The sequence below is a fragment of the Dipteris shenzhenensis genome, chromosome 9 (assembly GCF_047967505.1).
Source record: "Dipteris shenzhenensis isolate YYH24624 ecotype China chromosome 9, Dip_SZ_1.0, whole genome shotgun sequence".
In the NCBI taxonomy this organism is placed as follows: domain Eukaryota; kingdom Viridiplantae; phylum Streptophyta; class Polypodiopsida; order Gleicheniales; family Dipteridaceae; genus Dipteris; species Dipteris shenzhenensis.
Genome location: NC_141604.1, coordinates 49,372,116 through 49,378,761, shown reverse-complemented (window position 1 = coordinate 49,378,761; position 6,646 = coordinate 49,372,116). Strand labels below are relative to the sequence as shown.

Sequence of the window (6,646 nt, the reverse complement as noted above, 5' to 3'; positions counted from 1 at the left end):
TGAGGAAATGAAAACCACTTTCTTGAAGGCCTTGACTTAGCAACCATTAATTACTTTGATTTGTGAGTCTTCAGACATAAGAAAGGTAGCTGAGGTATCTCCACCTCTCCACCTAGCACCCCATAAAAGAAGTTTGATCTTATTGTCCCCTTTATTTTTAAAGGGCACAGATGAATACGTATGTGCCCCTAGACATTGAAAAATGATAAATTCCTATTAATTAGTTGTGGAGAATAGAAGAGGGGTAAAAAGGAAGATGGCAAGGCCATGATTAAACTAAGGGATAAAGGGGGAGGGGAGGAGTTTCAATTGAAGAATAATGGAGGGTAGGGGGCATTAAAGAGGGAGGTACTTGAGATTGTGGAGGACCACTTATGAAGGGGGCATTAAAGAGAAAGGGACATGCCAAAGGAGAGGGGGATTAAGGAGAGAGCTACCTGAGATTGTGAATCTCAGGAGAGGGACCACTTATGAAGGGGAAAGGGACATGCCAAAGGGGAGGGGGAAGAGGGACCATTTATGATATTATAGTTATCCTTAGAGTTGTTACACGCTTAGTGGTAGAGCTCAGGTGTGTGAAACACAAGATTATGGGTTTAAATCCCTTCTAGAATTTCACATATAACCCCTCTTAGACATAGGCTTAAAAGATTAACGTATGCATAAAAACAAATTAACCCATGCACAAACATAAGTTAATTAGCCTCCATGGGCCAAAACAAATATAAAACAAATAGGAATAAAGTCAAGTTGTAGAATTGAAAAGAGTTCAAAAATGTATTAGTTAGTAGAAAAGGAGGGAAATCAAAGAGATGGAAGAGAGTGAAATGTCTCTAAGTATAAGTGGAGGGCCTCCCTCCCTCTTAGTTGTGAGTGTATCGAATTCATAATTCTTTTACTATAATTCCTTCATAACATCTTCATGTAGTCTTGTGGAAAGACCCTATGGAGTTCAAGCCCCCTTTGCATAAAATTTTGAAGCTCTCATTTTGATCTTAGCTCGATTGAGCTATCTCAAACATTTTACCTAAGAAATCAATTGAATTTCTCTATTAAACTCGATGAATTCATTCAATAAGCCTGCGAGGGGGGCTGTGTAGTCCTTGTTGGAATTATAGTGTATACAAGAGAACGGTCTGCCGACCCCTCACTCATAGCCAAGCCCTTCACTCATAGCTAGGAATCCGAAATGGATAGAGTCATCAAAGCCATGCAACAAACTCAGGGTGGCACTCGGATTGCACGGGAGGGTACACAACAAGGCCTTGAAACGAAACCACATGGAGAAGTAAAGGCCTTTGAATAATGCTTTCTTCGGGTGAACTTATATGTATGCGACGTTTAGAATAATAACTAGATGGGAAGTACAGATGATGGAGAGAGGCAATAGGAGTGGCATTAGGAGCGAAGAGGGACTAAAACGGAATTAGCGTTTGATCCAAGCAAGGAGTCCGTAGACACTCTGATCACTCTGTAAAATGCTTCATATACGACCTTCGCTGCACCGTCGCTGTGAAGGTGACCATGGCGCTCGTCTTCCTCCTCGACTCCCTGCACATCCCCTGCACCTCGTACCTCCTCTTCTCCCTCATCCCCTTGCTTTTGGGCTCCTTGGTTTGGCTCTTTCTTCATCATCACCCAGTATACGTCGTCGACTTCGCTTGCTTCCGCCCCCCTTCGTCTTGGAGAATCCCTATTGCCTCCTTCCTTGAGCACTCGACGCTCGCCGGTGGCTTCGATGACGGTAGCCTTGAGTTTCAAAGAAAAATCATCGAACGCTCCGGCCTCAGCGAGTACACTGCCATGCCGACGTCCTTGCACTATTTCCCCCCTCGCATTACCTTGCAAATGGAGCGCGCAGAGAGTGAGACGGTGGTTTTCGGCGCTCTGGATGAGCTCTTCCTCAACGTGAATGTGAAGCCAGAACAAATCAGTGTTCTGGTTGTGAATTGTTCGCTCTTTAGTCCCTCACCGTCTTTGACTTCTATGATTGTCAATAGGTACAAATTGCGGGACAACATCAAAAGCTTCAACTTGTCGGGTATGGGATGCTCCGCGGGCATCCTATCGCTCGACTTGGCTAAAAGAATCCTTTATGGACACCGAAATGCATACGCTCTTGTAGTAAGCACCGAGAACTTGACAAGAAATTGGTATTTTGGGAATGATCGATCGATGCTGGTTACCAATTGCCTCTTCAGGGTCGGAGCTTCGGCAGTCGTACTGTCAAATAAGTGGGCGGATCGAGGCAGAGCCAAGTATCAGGTCACGTACACTGCGAGAACGCAGGCTTCAGCCGACGACAAATCGTACAAGTGCATTTTCCAAGAAGAAGACAGCGAAGGAGTGATTGGAGTGAGCCTCTCGAAAGATCTGATGAGTTGTGCTGCAAGTGCTATGGAGACCACCATCAGGTGGCTGGCCCCGAGAGTGCTGCCGACTAGGGAGATCATATTGTTTGTAACAAACGCTGTGGCAAGGAAGGTGTTTCAGGCGAGCGTGAAGCCTTACGTACCCGATTTCAAGCTAGCGTTCGACCACATTTGCATCCATGCAGGAGGCAAAGCGGTGATAAAGCAGGTGGAGAAGAGTTTGAAACTCACGGCGGAGCTGACGGAGCCATCTTACATGACGCTACATCGGTTCGGGAACGTGTCGTCGTCGTCGGTGTGGTATGCACTGGCCTATGAGGAGGCGAAGGGGAGGGTGAAGACGGGTAACAAGGTGTGGCAAATTGGGCTGGGAAGTGGGTTCAAATGCTGCAGCTGCGTGCTGCAAGCGCTAAGGAACATCGAACACCCAGCTTCTGGCTGTTGGGCAGATACCATTACAACCATGCCAGTGAAACTGCCAGAATTTCGACGTTCATAGACTTAAGATAACGCTTCATCATGTATTGCTAGAATTGCCAGCGGAATCGCCAGAATTTCGACGTTCCTAGACTTAAGATAACGCTTCAACTTGTATTGCTAGAAGTTCAATCGTCATAGATGCCAAGATAGGTACTTCTAACCGGAGATTTCTCCATGATCTCTATATGAATGTTGATACAAGAAGGTAAGTTGGTCCTTTCATTAGCAACAATGTATTCTTATAGTCGTTGATGCTGATACTCTATAAACGCACTCCAGTCCTCTCTGAGAAACTGGACAGCAAGCTGTCATTAACCCGTTTTACTATTAAATTCCCTTCGGAAGTCAGTCTTTGCATGCTTTCAGTTCTACCTCTACCATTGATCAGTCTAATTATATTCTAAGCTCTCAAAAAATGAAATGCCGAATTTTATTAGCAAGAAGGTGCTGAGGAACTCTACCCACGGGGGTAAGTGAGCTTTACCTTCAAGCGAGGCATGGCTAACTACAGGGTTCTTTGCCCTGATGATCTCTTGAGGTTGCATTTAACTAAAGCCAAGATGGCCGATTCCCAAAAGGCATGTATCTTGTTGGAATTCGTATGCTGATCCATCTCAGATCCTAGAGGTTGCATTTGAAAAGGGCCAAGATGGCCAATTCTCAAAAGTACATTTGCACTTGGGGTTGAAAGATCATCCTACTTCTAATATCCTAAACCACCATTAGCATAACCGATCAGAGGTAGTACCAGTTGGTCGCTAGCATAGATAGCAGCTACGTGTGTCACCAAAGAGCTGGGTCCCCCATTGTGAGGCTATGAAAAGTTAGGATATAAGTCTCCAAAGTTGAACTGTCGTTTCCAACATGCATCATACCTCCTTGGTCACCACACAATTTCACAAAGCATACAAGACAAATTCCCACACAATGGGCATACTGGGTTAATCTGAATGTGTTTGTCCATTTGTTGGTTGCTTCAAGATTGCAAAAGGTCTCTCTCTCTCTCTCTCTCTCTCTCTCTCTCTCTCATAGATAATAGTGCATCAAAAGCAATGCATAGTGAATCATGATAAAAACTCATTAAAAGTGTCCAAACAGTTTTCAGTGGTTGCTAAAAAGTTCTAAAGATACCTAAGAGGTCCCTAAAAAGTATTGGAAGGTCATGAGAAACTACTTGGTATTGTTAAGAAGTTCATACAAGCACACAATAAGTGGGAGCAAGTGTCAAGAAATTACTAAAAAATGCAAGAAAGTGGGAACAACTTTCCATGAAGAGCTACCTTAAGAGTGCCCAAAATGTGCTAAAAAGTGGCAAAATTTGCTCGAGAGTGCTAAATAGTGATCAAAAGTACTCAAACATCCTCAAAAGTGCTTAAAAATACTAAAAAGTGCTTCAGCATGCTGAAAATACTCAAGCATGCTAAAAAGTGCTAAAAAGTTCACAAACATACCAAAAAGAGTTGAAACAGTGCTGAAAAGTGCTTGAATGCACTTAAAAAATGCTCAAGCACTATAAGATCTGCTAGAAAGTGCAAACAAGTTTTAAAAAAGGGATGAACACGCTAAACATGCTCAAAAAGTGCTTGCAAGTGCTGAAAAAGCACTAAAGAGTCCTAGGAGAGTGCTTTGAAGTTCTTGTAAGTGCAAAAAAGTGTCAAGAAGTAGTGCTCAATACTATTAATAAGTCTTTAGAAGTGCTAAAAAGCGACCAAGTTGTGGCAAAAAGTTCTAAAAACATGTGAAATAGCACTAAAAAGTGCTACAAGAGTGCCAAGAAGTGCTCAAAGAGTACTAAGGGAACATGAAAAAAATTGTATTGTCACAAAATGTCTACAAGTGGTTAAAAGTGCTACAAAGTGTAGACAAGCCTCAAAGGTACTTAACAATTCTTTGAAATTGGTTCATGCTAGTTTGAGGCAAAAGACAAAATGTTGACATGATCATGTTCAACAAAGTGATAATATGTGGTACTTCTAAGTAATGAAGTAGTGATCTCGATAGTGATGCAGTGATAAAAGAACATACCCTTTGAGTATTTGCACCCACAGAGAAATCTCTCAAGTAGCCTACAAGGATGACAATGCCAATGTCAATGAGGAGAGTGAACTACAATCTAGAACATTAAGTTTTTTTTTCTGGGCCTCTATTTTTGTTGCCTCTGACTTGCAACATGTACACAAACTTTCTAATTCCTTTTGTAGAGCATCAACCACATGGGACACCCCTTCATGTTCATGTTTCCTTTTCTTTGCATACTCCAATGTAGTAGCTACATTTTGTAGAGCTTTCTTCTTTTCATTCAACATACATAATTACATAATTGCACTCCTCCCTCTAAACTCTGTAAATCACCTTGTTGTATCAAACTGGATATTTTGCTATGAGAAACAATGTTTAATGCACCATTATTATGGTGGAGCTTACCCTATCTCTCCATGCTTTTCACGACACTCTTTGCAAGCTTTGCCCATGCCATTATATAGTTTTCCTTCTTGGGAGGTTTCTATGCCATTTTGCATCGTTCCAATGCAAAATTGCATGCAAAAGCAATGGAGAGTTCATTGTTTGAGGATGGGCATCTTGGGGGGTGCACCACTAAAAAATCCTAGGTATCACGTGCATTCAAGGGGTATTAAAAAAACCCATCGACTAAAAATTTTTCCCCAATAAAACCACCCCTCTTTACTTGTGAAATAACGGATTTTTTTCTAAATTTGAATTAAAACCCCCTCCTAGTATTGTAAACCTATTAAATTTTTTCCAAAAGTGGAATTAAAATACCCCTCCTTTTGAATGCATGTGGTACACTAAAATTTTGGGATGTGAACCCCACAAGTTGAGCATTCATACAACCAATGTTGTAGTAATACAAGATCCTTATACAAATTTGGTTTTAGAGTTCTTAAGTGAATCTTTCCCTACCCAGGGGTTTTGTGAACATAGACAGCCACAACATTTCAAGAATATCAATGTATGATAAAGAGTGGGGATTCTTCTTAACCAAACTCAACCCATACTCCTTATCACAGGACACTCTATGCTCGGTATGTGCCAATAACACCGTATTGGGAAATTTGGGAATCTCCCAAGTCCCATTTTAGAATTCCCAAATTTCTCAATATAGCCTTTTCTCATCTAGAAGATACAAAACATAAACTAAAGTACTAAAACAATAAATTTATTTCCACATCATATGGATTTAATGGAGGAAAGTAGTGCATTTACATATGCATGTGAGCTTACATGCAAAAAACTGGTGTTTAGAAAAAATTCAAATCTCAAAATTTATGCCTGATTCTCTTCACCATCAACTCCTGGATCCTCAAGAATAGAGTATTTTAGTGCTCGATGATTTAATGAGCATAGAGTCCTCCAATCAGAATATTTGTACTTTGGTCCTCCATATCATAGAACAGTTTTTCCAATCTTGATGGTTTTGAGAGCAAATAAGCCTAGTCCAACTCCAATAATTGCTGAATCAATAATCATGAAGGGAATCCTCCTCGCATAGAATTTCTCATGAACTTGGAGTGGTAAGGTAGATGATCTGAACTCATCGTGATCAATAGTATATTTGCATAGCACATATACTTATCCTTTTACTGTCTTCCAATTTAATAAGAATCACAAATGCAAGAATGAAATCAAAATTCTAGAGACTAACACAATACAATATATTATTACATTAAATCAATCCACTATAGAAGATACATTATACATCACACTTGAATACATTCCATTAATGTGAATAAAAGTTTTGGAGTTGTCCTATATATCGCTTTGTTGCAGCACCA

General features: G+C 41.0%; 1 pseudogene; it reads left to right on the top strand.

Annotated features, from left to right (window-relative positions):
• Nucleotides 1–1,522: 1,522 nt before the first annotated feature.
• Nucleotides 1,523–2,996, top strand: LOC147898777 (3-ketoacyl-CoA synthase 4 pseudogene; annotated as a pseudogene).
• Nucleotides 2,997–6,646: the final 3,650 nt, after the last annotated feature.